At 39.7% G+C, this 14,679-nt stretch overlaps 1 protein-coding gene across 1 annotated transcript in view; it reads right to left on the bottom strand.

Moving 5' to 3' along the window:
* ERF (ETS2 repressor factor) overlaps positions 1-13,838 on the bottom strand; it is a 90,163-nt gene extending 76,325 nt beyond the window's left edge. The window contains exon 1 of the mRNA XM_072425448.1: positions 13,795-13,838. The gene's annotated coding sequence lies outside the window, so the exon portion shown is untranslated. The remainder of the gene's footprint in view (positions 1-13,794) is intronic.
* Between the last annotated feature and the right edge of the window lie 841 nt (positions 13,839-14,679).

Raw genomic sequence — 14,679 nt, 5'->3', positions numbered from 1 at the left:
CAGTGTAGTGCTGAATTTACTTCTTTTGTTTAGTTTTTTCTTGTGTCCATTTGGGTAAATTTCCCTGGACTTCCTGTTATGAAGGCACAACAGGAAATGAGAGAAAACCCCTCCATCTTCTCGTTGACTATACCAGGCTTTTTCAACATTTTTAGCATTGGGGACCACTTTCAGGTCATAGGGAACCTCTGCTATAATTACTATATCCACAGCACACATTACATTAGTGTATAATATTGCCTCTTACAATGCGGCTATTGGGAAGAATGTCACTCTTACAGATCATTGCCATTTGGCTGCAATTCCACCACAATCTTCTACTGGACAGAGACGGCAACACATTGCACAGACCTTCTTGTTCTCTCCCCTTCTGGGAGACTTCCTGAATGGTAATCTGACATATAGACCTACCTTTTATAAATGAATAGAGGATCCCGGAATATTGAACCTATGTTACTAACTGACAGGTATCTGAGTCCTCTTTCTCTATTCCTATGGTGGTTACATACAAGGAAAAAATCAGCTAAATCTGATCTTACCTAATTTTAAATCAACAAGTTATATCTGATTACCTCTCAACCCTCATACCGTAAAGTCATTATCATACACCCCTGAAGAAGCCTAAACTGGCGAAACGCATTGGGTAACTAAGACTACAGCGGTTACTGAGAAACATTAGTTGATTGCATGTAAAGTCATTATCATACACCCCTGATAAAACCTAAACTGGCGAAACGCGTTGGGTAACTAAGACTACAGCGGTTACTGAGAAACAGTTGATTGCATGTAAAGTTTATAAATCCACCCCATGATGATACAATGGGTTGGTACAACTATGTTTTTTTATTTAATTATTTATGTATAAAATTTGATATGAATATATAATTATATTTGTTTCAACACAAATGGTCGGTAAACCCTGTCTGTCTTTTTTTTTAATATATTCAAAAAGATCATTGGTGTCACTTAAACTGACCCGAGAGTCACAAATTGCTCATTGCTCAAGGAACCCCTAGCAACCTCTGGATGAACCCTGGTTGAAAAACACTGATCTATAAAATCTGATTCTACAATCTCATTTAAATTCACAATCACCCATACAGTGCAAGGGCCACTTATGATAACATTTTAGAAAATCTAAAGGAGATTGTATAGTATATAGCCGTCTCTAAAGTCACTGAAACAAGTATCCCAATTGGAAGCCCTCTAATCCCATTCCTATGATTCCTTTACTTTCATTCCTGGTGACAATGCTCATCAGGACAATTAGAAAGGATTTGTTTTTTTCCAGCAGGACTTAGATAACAATACCAAACATGAAAGGGGTGATATCCCTTCACTAACAGTGATTCTCCACTTCCATTCACTGGAGGACAACACTTTTCATTCTGCAGCCAAGTCATGCAGGGTTGTCACCCCATGGGCTGGTTGGTTTTAAATAGACATCAGTAAACAAATCAAAGCTTCATTTTAGCATTTTATTCGGCATGACCTTGCAATCTCAACTTTACCATTGGTTACCATTGTAAGCACCTTTCGGATATATTAAATATTAGGGCCCAGTCCTGTCACTGTTGCTGGACAGCTTGGTGGAGAAAATGATAAAAAAAAAGAAAAAAGATATAATTAGGTAAAGAGCCTCTTTTTTTGATCTCAGTAAGTGGGGTATGCACGTCCTGTCACTCAAATTCCCAATCGGTGGCCTTAATTTCCCATATGTTTCCCAGCTCCACCTCTCCAACTACACTTATTGTTCCCCCCGCGGAGCGACGCCCCCCCTGCCTGTTGTCCCCCACTCATCCCTTGGCCTTGCTCCCCTCTCTGTCCCCCTTTAATTGCTCCTTCCCTCTACGCTTGCTTCATTCTCTATGTTTATTTGATAATAATATCCCCCAGGGACGCCCTGGTCCCTTTGTGAGCAGATCTGCACCCTGTCACACGCTTGTCACACCATCACGCGGCTGTTTTAGGCTATGATCTCCCGTGAAATCCCAGACACAATTGCTGGTGTCACAGTGTGAAGGAGAAGAGTCAGGGGTCAGCTCGGTCACACTGGGAGAATATGCCCCAGATCAGGGGGGCGCCAAGTGAGAAAAAGGAACCAATGAGATACTGGCTGCCCACTTTGCCTACCAAATGCGTACCGGAGACAGCGGATGGATAGTCTACGACAACAAGTAAAAAGGGGTTCATTTATACCGAATGGAGGAAAGCAAAAGAGGATTTGTACTTTCTAACAAATGAAATACAATCTATCATTTTATAACTTGGAATGTGTGCAATCTGATTGGTTCTTATAGGTGCCAGTGTCACTTTCTGCAAATAACGCTATGGGCGCTTTGGTCTTTTCGGATTATTTAATCTGGATTATCATCATTTACAGATGTTTCATGACTTGTGTATTAGTTTCATATCTGAGGAGACTAGAGTAAAGCTATGTACAAAGTCTGTCGTTGGAAATTATTGTTAGAGATCATTTCCAGCGACAGGAGAATGAAGGAGCACTGTACAGACAGCCCTGTTCAGTTCTATGGGGAGGGAGGATGAGCGGGAGGTGACTTGCTGTTCCCCATTGGAAACAACAGCACTTACTAACTTTTGTATATTCATTTATTGCATTTAATAATCACCAAACAGCTGACAGCCAATCAAGCGCCAGCCCCATGGCTGATCATAAAAGTGAATGAGAACCTTCAGAGGTGAACATGACAGCCAGTTGTAAGGCATTGTAAACCCCCATGGTATATTGTTTTTTCAGGTGCTGCCTGCAGCGTCCGCCAGTCGTTTGTTTCTTTACAACAGTGATCATACATCTGTATATGTCAGCCACTATTAGCAAATGCTGAAGCATTTGTAGGCATTTAATTGCATGCCATTGAAAAGCAGTAGCTGCACTGCTTTATGCTTATTAGCCAGGCTAAAACCCCATACAGATGTAAGATTTCCACTGTTGGAAACAATCCTTCTTGATCGTTTCCAGTGACAGATGAATGAGTGCTGTACACACAGCACAGATCTACCCTATAGAGAGAATGGGGGAAAGATGAGCAAGTAGCACCCTGCTGTGCTCTCCTCCATAGGAATATACAGTGGTCATTCCCAATTGTTCATTCATCAATCCACCCGGGTGGTTTGATAAACAGTATCAGGGGGCATATGCTATATATTCACATGCTATATATTCACCCAAGAAGAGCACAAGCGTTCATTTCAGCTGACAGTCACCTAGCATTTGGAGGTTCCCTAGGTTTCCACAATTTTTTATGATTTAGCCTACGTCCACACAAGCAATAGTTATCATTAGATTAACGACCGATCAACGATTATGCACAATTATTTTTAACGATCGTATAGTGGACGATTCTGTACAAGCTGAAACGATACGTTCAAATATAATCAACCAATAATGTACACACACTAAATACGATCGTTTGAACGAAGCAAGAAGTGGCGTGTACAGGAGAAAGTGTATCACAGAACAAGCCATGATCACTGAATGACAGTACACACAATTAATAGCGAACGATCATCGCCTAATCAGATCCGCCGGGACAGTCGTTCGTTTCCAGCGACATTCCACATTTAACGGTGTCAATGGACAGTCATTGTGCACTTTTTTTGTTAACGATTATTGGACAATTGGTTGTTAGTTGTTCGTTTCCAACGATAATTATTTGACGGGTGTACGTAGCCTACTTCCAAGACTTTCTGGCAGGCAACTAATGATGCTGGCATAGTGATGACCAATTAATGAAAAGCTTCAGGTGGCAATGGAGCACAGGCAAACCTTGGTAACCACCTGGAACAGTTAAGACTTGCAGGTGATAGGAATCTCCTAGACTTAAGGTATGTGAACACACATCCCAGGGTAAGTGATCTGTTTCAATTTTTTTTTTAATAACTCCAACCATGGTTGACCTGGAGACATTACAAGTTCTTCCTCTGGTGGTTCTGATCCGTTCATCTGTGAGCGCAGTCCAGGTTGCAGTATTATGAGTAGGGGGATGACACACATTGGCCATCATTCAGCTGAAAAGTGACAGTAAGAAGTGGCCAAGAATGATGTAGAGGGCACTGTTATAATAATATATATTTTTTTTTATTAAACAGAGGAGTATAAAATACCAGAATTGTGCAGTTTAGACAACTTGCACACTTTTATTTCAGCTGCAAAAATATTATTATTATACATTATTTATATAGCGCCAACATATTACGCAGTGCCGTACATTAAATATAAAAGATATATTCACTACTTCCAGTTTCAGAATGTCAGTGAGTGATTCAGCACCAGTGAATGTTTGCTGAAAGTCACATTCACTGCTTTCTAAGTATGCTTTGAGTGTCTTATCACTGTGTATGTGCTCACAGGCCATTACCCTTTTTCCCACTTACATGCACAGTCAGCCCAGAGAACCACGAGATCACTACAAATAGGGAAATGTAAGTAGAGAACTGGGAAAGGGAGGGGGAAGGAAGGATTATAGATTTTACGCATGCCTGGCTATTTGCACGTCGGCTCTTTATACGCTGAGAAAGATCTATGGTGTATGGATACTTTAAGGCCAGTGGTTTTAGAATAAAGGGTCATCAGAGGGAAGTAATTAAAATTATTAGTGAATCTGATCACTCTTATACTCCTGGGAGATATGAACATGTAGCTCACGTGGAGCAACAGACAATCAGCTTAAAAATTCCAGCCTGCTAAAAGTTTTTTCAGTGGATGTGCTCCCAGTGTGTCTGCTGAATGTGGGACCACTATGGGGTCAGAAGCCCAATTCGGTTATTCTCTTCCTTGGGAATTTTTGTATCTTTGTTACATAGTGTGCCAACAACCTTCTGCCACCTGGTTCTATAACATAAATGGATGCCTAAATCTAACCACTAACCCTTACCTACACCCTGAACATACAATATTAGAAAAATGCTCCATCTGGCAAATGATCACTATTTCCCTGATCCAAGTATGATTAGAGAATTTTGATCATTTTACAGATTTGCACCACTGATCTACCTAATAGTTTGGTGCTATGTAATGCCCGATGTGGCACATTGCTATGTGGCTGCCATAAACATTTCTGAATGTTCCCTTTCACATAGCACATTTCCACTTGGGATAATTGGGACATTGGGTTAAGGACCACTTTAATATGGAATAAAACAATCGTAGACAATCAAATCTATGTTTAGACTGGCAGCGAGGCTGTGGCGTAGTTACTTCCTTGGGTACATGGCAGTCCATTAGGAATGAATGAGGGGTGGTAGTGAAAGGTTCAGTATCGCCCAATGCTCTCCTTTGTATAATGTGCAAAAGCTTGATCATTAAGAACCAGTGCAGTGGCATGGGCACCCGACCAGTAGCTTCACAGAACCGCCTAGTCCCATATTGTTTGATACTTCCCTTACCTCCTAGATTGTAAGCCCTATGGTGCAGGGTCCTCTCCTCCTCCTGTGTCACTGTCTGTATCTGTCTGTCATTTGCAACCCCTATTTATTGTACAGCGCTGGGACACTTTGTGTGTCAAGTCTTTGACTTGAATCCCAACATCAACTTCCTCCATTCCCATTTCTGCAAATGTATGCAAACATTGAGGAAGCATTCCTATTGGATACTTCTTGACGGGTAAAAACCAACAACCAATTGGAACTTATCAACCCACTGTTTAAAGTATATGTAAACCTAACAATGAACTCCTTTTTTAAAAATATACCATTAAATTTGTTAAATCTATTAAATAATCCTTTTTCTGGTTAGATCCCTGTCAACTATCAACCAATAAAAATGCTGCCAACAGATTCATTGCCAGTATTTCCTTTACTAGTGATACTGGAACTTGAACCAAATTTGGCAATCATGAAACATTCACCAAGCCTGAAATGTTGACCCACAATAAATTGACCCTGAGTAGATTCACCCATCACTAGTTGTGGATTGATAGGTAGGTGAACTGGTATAGGTATTTTTATCTCACTACCTTGATAAAACAGAGTATTTTCAATGGTATATTCAAACAGATCCAATAAAAGGTAACTATTTAGGTTTCATAAACTTTAAGGTAAAAAGTCCATCTGGTCTCTAAACACCATACCATAGGAAGGGGTTACTTTGACTCCTGAGAATAAGGATGACTCGTTTCACATCAGTGCCGCTTACAGCCTTAACGGCTCTTCAACATTGACAGAGTATGAATGTCACGGACTGTATAAAAGCCAACCAATTTGTAGACCATATGTGTCTTATGCCAACAGCAGTCTGGACACGAAATGATAAATTTCACGCTGACTCCATATAGTAGCTACATTCACACCACGCGTTTTACTCCGCAATACAGCTGTTCTCTGTTATGGGCCTTTTTTTTTTTATAAGTGTCTTTTTTTTTGTGCAGCTGTCTCCTCCTCATTCTGGCCTCTGTTACTGTAAATCAGCATTCAGCATGGATAAGTGGGAACACAGATTTGGATTGGTAATTACCCACCATCCCCTCCTGTGCTGTGGTATCTGGTATGGTTACAAGTCATGTGAAGAATGCAATTTATTAATACGCAGGCATATAAATACTTTCCAGTTACTATATCCATCCTCTCTTTATATTTATATGACTACTGCTTGTTTTGAGTGTTAAGCTTCTAACGCCAATTTTAGGCGTATTTTACAAGATGGAACAAATATGTAAATTGTTGCTAAGTTTCAGATGTCTGTGCGTATACCAACCTCTTCCCACACATACCACCACCAACTGCTAGATGGAAGATATACATCAACAGGGAATCTGGTACAATGGGGTCAAGTAACATCTAAGAGAATATACTTTATTAATAATACAGAATACATATATCATTAAAAACACACATATATGCAATTTATAGAACCCGGATGCTTTTCCGATGTCCTCCGGTGCTGTTTGAGGCTAACCTTTTATCTGAGGAAGCCCTACATATTTTAAAGGTTTTCTATGTAAGTAAGCTTTTTTTCTGATAACAAATACATTGAAATTTGTTTTTGATTTATTGTTCTGGAATTCATAATAAGATTTATCGCTACAATGTAGGTCCTGAAGAAGCAGACATACAGTCTCCGCAAAACGCGTTGATGTTTATTGAGACCAAGTTTAAACTTTTCATGCCTTTGTTTTGCTAAGAGCGCTTTGGTTTTATAAATTGAATATATTTCTATATGTATATACGTATACATATAATATATGTATTGTTGTTTTTTAATAAAGTATATTCTCTTTTTTATGTAAATGAAGTTGTATATCCATCCAGAGTATGTGTCTAAAAAGTCCCAACAAAAGTTTTTTGCTCCTTTTTGGTCTGGATGTAAATCTGTTTGAAGATGTGGCACTTTTTGTATTTAGACTAGAAGATCTGTAATGTCTTTCATCTTTTATCAACACAGTTTTAAGCACAATGGCATGCAGTTAGGTTAATTGGCTTCCCCCCAAATTGACCTAAGACTGTGATAATGACATATGACCATGGTGGGACATTAGATTGTGAGCTCCTTTGAGAGATAGCTAGTGACATGACTATGGACTTTGTATAGCTCCAAGTAATATGTTTACACTATATAAATACTGCATAATTATTAGAAAACAAGTTTTTTTTTAAAAAAAAGGATCGATAATACAATCTTTGCAACCTTGGAGAGCTATAATGCCCACAGAATGCTCTTCATACATCACAATTCCAAAGAAAAGGTACCTTCCCAGAACAGAAGCAAGGGAGCTTTATTCACATGGTGCATGAAACCCCTTATCAAAGTGAACTTGAGTCTTGCATGGTCCAGAAATGTTGGCCTGTAAAACCCATTTCATCATCATCAAGTATAGTTCCCCTTCTCTGTAGAGCACATCCAGAAAGGTTCATAATGTTCTGAAAGCCAATCCCAACCAGGGTTCCTCCAGAGGTTGCTTGTAGAACCAGCTGCATGACTAGATCAGTCATTCTCTACCGAGGTTATAGACCCCCACAGTTCCTGCAAGAATTGTTAGGGGTTCCTCAAATTGTGCCTGATTGACCTCCCATTTAATGATACCTGCATAGTTCTAGGGCCAACACTTGTTGGAGGCAGCTGCATGATGTTTGCCAAGCTATGTACACACGTCAGATGATTATCGACTGAGATGAATGGCTGTTCTCCTCTCAATTTGACATGTGTACAATGGTTCCCTGACAGTGGATTGATGAACAACCGATAGGGTGCCGCTAGCTCATCCTCCCTTCTCCATAGAAGAGAATGGAACTGTTTGCATTGCACTCACTTGTTTATCTGTCACTGGAAATGATCACGAAAGAATGTTTCCAATGACAATTATTTGACACCTGAAGCCTGTATGGGGCTTTAGGGTTTGGAGAAATTGCGCAGCATACACCACAGACCCCTGTGGCAATCCAAATGATTGTATATTGGAGCATTTAATAATAGACCATAGCAAAGTTAAATGTATGTATATTATTTTTTTAGGTGATTTTTATTTTAAAAACTCTTTTGGTGTGGCTACAATATTAAGGTGACTTTTACAGTTATAAAAAACCTTTGTTTGCGGTTCTTCAAAAGGATTAAATCCTTCTTGTATCCTGAACTAAACTGAATGTATATCCATACCGAATGACACAAAAGGGTAAAAGCCTGATGTAAAATTTAAAAACCTTCCCACTAAAGGGACATTAGAGGTGCTTTTGCTTTGTCTTTGACATGTGCTTCCATTTTTCTGGAGAAATGACCATATTACCGACCCTAATTGTTTACTGCTGCTATTGCCTAGGTCAAGTTGATGTTTCTGGAGCATTTAGCAGAGATTTAGGGCACATGTGGGCCATAGAGGGAAAACGTAATTGTTTGCAGTCAGTGTTAAGTTTAGGATTATACATTTTTAACGCTGATCTCCAGGCAGATATAAAAGACAAGGATTGATGCAGCTTGGTAATCAATAATATACACTTAAATGTATATTTTAAGTAAGTAGTTTAAGTACCTGAATCTAATCTTATCCCCCCTCCTATTGTGTGATACTTCCCCCACCTCCTAAATTGTAAGCTCTTTGGGGCAGGGTCCTCTCCTCCTGTGTCACTGTCTGTATTTGTCTGTCATTTAAAACCCCTATTTAATGTAGAGCGCTGCATAATATGTTGGAGCTATATAAATCCTGTTTATTTTTATTATTATTATTATTATTAATAATAATAGTAATAATATTAATAATAATAATAATAATAATAAACTGCAAGGAAAGAGCAGAGAGCAAAAACAGCTCCATGCTTAACAACCTCTTATATTTTGACAACACTTTGTCCCTTCTTTCCTCCTGCATTGAGTTGTCACCATCACGCAGGCTTTTGACGGAGACTACACAAGGATGTTTCATCCCACATTACTCAGGAATGGTCCACTGCTGTTACCATAAGGAAACCTGCTCTGAGAAATGCAATGCAACCATCGTTGTAGGTTTGCAGGACACCAAAAGCACTAAGATGGATGATAGAATAAAAGATGTTTATGATACACGATGCTTTAGCCCAGTAGTCGCCATCCAGTGGTCCGTGGATTTTGGTGGTCCACCAAAAAATGTGGACATTATTTGCAATTATACTGTTTTATTATTATTAATAAAACAAAAACAATATTTAAATAAATTCTTATTTTCTGAATGACAATGTCCGTCTTAATATTGCACTAAATTCACGAACTGTACTAGAAAGGGAAAAACAAGGGAAGCGCAGCGTGACGTCAGTGTAGTCTTAAGTTGTATGAGGAAACCGTTGTCGAGCCATACGCTTCAGTATTGTTTCCATTATTACAACAATCACCTCACTCCTCAAATACTGATTCTCATCCGATTGATTTATTTTATTTATTTCTCAGACACACTTTTAGGCTAGGTACACACCTGCAATAATGATCGTTTGAAAATGAACGATCAACGAATATTAACGATTTTTGTGAATGATCATATAGTGTCAATTCATGCTGTAACGATACGATCGTTCAAAGATAATGTACACATGCTGGATGCGATCGTTTGAACGATAAATACATATACACACAGTGAAGCACCGTGCAATGAACATTCGTTCATGGCGCATGCTCAGAACCATTCATGATCACTGTCCGACTGTACGGCGAACGATCATCGCCAAATCAGATCCGCCGGGACGGTCATTCGTTTCCACTGACTTTCCTCGTTGGTCGTTGTCATTGGTCAGTTGTTGTGCACCTTTTTGTTAATGATTATTGGACCAACTCTCGTTATTCGTTCGTATCCAACAATAATTATTGTAACTTTGTAAGCAGCTTTAGGTAAGTATGACCTTAACTGTGTATTTTCTTTACCTGTTAAATTTATTGGTATCAAATAGTTTGACTTTGATAACTATCGTTTCTTGTTTGGTCTTAGAATTGAATGAAATAAACCTATAATGAGTGAGAAAAAGCAAACAAATATTTTGTATTTGTTTAGTAATACCAAAGATAATGAAACTAATAATATTAGTAACAATAGTAATACTTCACTTACCCGTGAGCTGATCAATAAATCAGAGCCTCCAAAATCCTCATCCGGCACCATTAGGAAGATCATTATTTACAAATGTATTTATTTTTTAAAAATTCTTATTAATGGTCCGCACAATTTAATATTATGAATTTAGTGTTCCCTGAGGTCCGAAAGGATGGCGACCACTGCTTTAGCCAATTGAATGTTATCCCATTAAGGTTCACATCTACATTAGCTGCTGTCAATCATTTAGAACTATGGGCATGCTGTATATTCAGATATTTTATATCCGCTCCTTCATTACAGGTATTTTACAGATGATGATTTAGAATGGAGCTGAATGCCAGTTGGAGGATGTATCCGTCACATTCCAGCAGTCAGGGCACGCAGCAAGGTGAGCCTCCTCATAGCAGAAGTCTCTGCTGCGGCTTACAGAACACAGGGTGGGGATTTTGTGGATCCTGTGTGGTATTTCTGCGATGGAAGCTGGGACAAGTCCCCTGACAATCTTCCTTCTTCTAACTTGGCTGCAATCCTGACCAGGCCTACCTCTATGTTTGATGTCTAAATCGCACGCCTGTGGTGTACAGACAGAGGTTTATACATGAAACCCGTCCGCACTTCAACCGTGCCAAAACGGTTCTTATTTAGTTTTGAACAGAGTTGGGATCGTCTGGCAAGATTCAACCTGTCTGTTTGTCTTGGTGACCACTGTCATCGGGGACAGAATGTGATGAGGAATTAAACTTTGCAGTTTTCAATGAAGCTGAAAGTGAGGGGGAAATCTTCCAATGGAAACAGCTGTTACAGTAACAACTGGATTTTCCCTTCACTTTGGAAAAAATTAAACATAACTTATTCTATTCAAAAGTATAAATAACTAATTTGGCCTTAGATATATACTATAAGCCAGCGTTCCGTTAAAGGAATTTCCTTTAGTGCCAAAACTGATTTTCTGGTTACATCTAAGGCTCTATGCAATGTGTTTGCTGCCTTTTGCATTGGTATGTGGTGCAATTGGGCTGACCTTCCACTAAAAATTGTGCATGCTGGGCTTTTAAAAGCACATCACACAGAAGCATGGCAGTGCATTGACAAGGTGCTTTTGAGGGTGCCATAAATAACTAATGACAACCATGTAGGTAAAACTGTACATTTTTCCAGGTTTTCTACTTGGCTTTTTTGATGGAAAAAAGCTTGTTTCTAGAACTCAACCACATAGGTTGACATTCACAAATGTAAGTGCAAAACGTGCTGAAGTGGCTTTTTTAATTGGTTTGAAGATTTTGGGCCTGATTTATTAAAGCTCTCCAAGACTGGAGAAGATACACTTTTATCAGTAAACTTGGGTGATTCAGCAAACCTGGAATGGATCTGGTCCAGGATTGAAAACATTTTCTAACAAATAACTTTTAAGAAATCCATTCTAGGTTTTCTGGATCACCCGGGTTCACTAATGAAAGTGTATCTTCCCCAGCCTTGGATAACTTTAAAAAATCAGATCCTTTAGGTCAGACAGAGACAACTTCTGCTGTATTGTCTTTAGAACAACCTATGGTGCTCTGGTAATCTTTATTGTGTATCGAAACTCTATTTTGAAGTAGCATCAAACTTTTTTTTACACCTGAGAAACCCTTAAAATAAATTTCAGGCAGGGGAGCCCCTGCCGTGGCTACATTTTTTGGGGGTCAGCGAAAAAATACACCCTGGTGGCCAGAAAACCAGTACTTATTGGACTGGTGATTGAGGGCCGGATGGGTAGGGTACATTAGCAAGGGTTGTTCTGGTGGGTATTCATTTGGAAAGATCAGATTAGGAGAGATGTTTTTGACCTACACACTCACCCTTAACTTAAGTTTTTTTTTATAGATTATTTTAGCAGTTTAGTGGGTCTGGGGGGTCTTTGGAGGATCAGTGTTAAGTTATTACAAAATGTAAGCCCAGTATATGGTGTTTCCACCTGTTTGGGTATTATTGGTCATCCCAAAAGCTAGGTCCCCTTGGAAAAAATCATATCATTATGGAAATGCCTTTGAGCCAGTGGGAAGCAGATGACAACACAGGCAATTGTCTTTAGGGACACCCAAATACCCCCTTCTGGTTGGATCTTTGTCAGGACACACATGTAGTTTGCATGTCCCTTGTCATGTTTGTGTAAATGTTCCCAAAATATCCAATTTCCACCCACATCCCAAAAAACATATTGGTAGGCTTTTCCACACATTGACATTTGATTATGATAAAAGCATATAAAATTAGTAAGGAAATCAGATTTTTGCAGGACTAGTATACAAGGGCAGGTGTGCTGCCAATTTTGCACTCCAAGAACCAATCTAATGGATATTCTTATCACTGTTAATACATCATATATTAGATTCTGCCCTTTTGATTTTCCTTAGATAGAAAGCATTTTAATCACATGTAATTGACTGATCCTGTAACACCAATATAAATACCTCCAAACTATTCACAACCAATCGAAACCCAAAACCCAAAACAAATAGACCGATCAGCTGCTGAAATCCTTCCAGTGTTAAGCTACGTACACATGTCCAATGGTTCTCACCCGATAATCAGCTCAGGGCCAATATCGGATGAGAATCTGGCGTGTGTACAGCGCCCGTCGTCCATTGTCTGAACGACCGTCCTGGCCGATCCACGGACGATGAACGATCCTAATGCAAGGGAAGAGAGCGGGGTGTATCTCCGTCATTCTCCCCCTCCACTCTCCATAGAGCGGAACAGCGCACAGTTGTTTCGGGATAGTTGGCAATCAACTATCAGCTTAGACCGACACAACAGACAATTATGCATTGACAAGGAAAAAAATAGGGCAGACCCACTCCCCCCTGGACCCTTAAGAATAGTAATATTTCTTGACTCTTGTTCTTGTCCCCCCCAGAACTCTAATTCCATAGTAATAAATAATAATGATCCAGCAGAGAGAGTGGGAGCCCTAGCAGGTGTGCAGACCCAGAACCCAAGAGTCCCAAAGAGATATAAGAAACCGTCAGATGATTTAACTCTCCGACTTCCACCAAATAATAAAACATATCAGTTTCGGGGGAGCTGACCTTTTAATTAGAAGGGGGAAAAATATCAATCCATGGACAAGCCTTTAATCCTGGGAATGTCCCTTGAGGTTAGTAGTCACTTGGTAGCTTTGCCATGTGATATACTTTTTGTTTTTTGTATATACTTCCATGGACAAATATTCTGAAGAACATAAACCAGGCACAGATGATAACAAAATTATATAAAAGCTATGGAAAAACAGACAAAAACAGTAATAACTTACAGGAGGAGAAAGGGTGAGAGGGAAAGAGCTGAGAGTCTTCACTCCGAAAGGGAACATGACCCAAAGGAGAAGAATCCGCGCAGGAATTAGAAACGGAAAGAGAAGGAGTCGAGGGTGGGGAATGGGAGGGGGGATCCGTTTTTACACTTAGGGTGCCTTTTTATTTTTTGGAAAGGTATTTTTAGAAGGTTCCCTCGCTCTCCCACTACAGCCTCGTCCCAGGGCGCGGCTGGTGTTTAAAGTCGCCAGGGCAGAGTGCCAGGAGGAATTCTATTTGGGAGTGTGAAGAAAAAGGACGCCAAGAAAGAGGGGGACACGGGGACAGGAATCCCAGCCACGTGGGAGGGCCAGAGGAAAAGTTTGTTCCTAAATCAGGATTTAGAAACAGGGGCCAGAGATAGAAGGTGAGCCGCGGGAGCTATTTATAGTATGGTGGGGTCAGGACAGCTTCCTGCTTCTTAAATACAGACAACTCCTCTTACAGCTCTGAGAATGGTGGGGACATGCCATCCTAGATATGTTTATGTTAAGACAAGCCATGCTGACACACAGACAGCACAGTACTGAGCAACGGCGCAATACTCCATTCCAAGTAAATGTCTAAACAACAGGCCAATGTCCCCTGGGGGGACAGTGCAAGAGTGGGCGTGGCCAGACAAGGGTGTGGCTCAGGGTGGAGTAGCTAAAAAGTTACTTTTATATTAATAATAATAACTGATTAAATAATTAAAATATTAATTTCTTTGAAATTCTTTAAAAAGCGTGATTTTAGTAAAGGATATGGTGGAATTAAGGTGATCTTTAAGAATAGAAAAGACTTCTGAGATTCTTTTAACTATCCTGAACCTAGCTAAAAGCTGTCCCTCATTATTCACAGAAAGAAAA

This window comes from Pyxicephalus adspersus, chromosome 11 (genome assembly GCF_032062135.1).
Source record: "Pyxicephalus adspersus chromosome 11, UCB_Pads_2.0, whole genome shotgun sequence".
NCBI lineage: Eukaryota > Metazoa > Chordata > Amphibia > Anura > Pyxicephalidae > Pyxicephalus > Pyxicephalus adspersus.
This window is presented reverse-complemented; position numbering and strand designations above follow the sequence as displayed.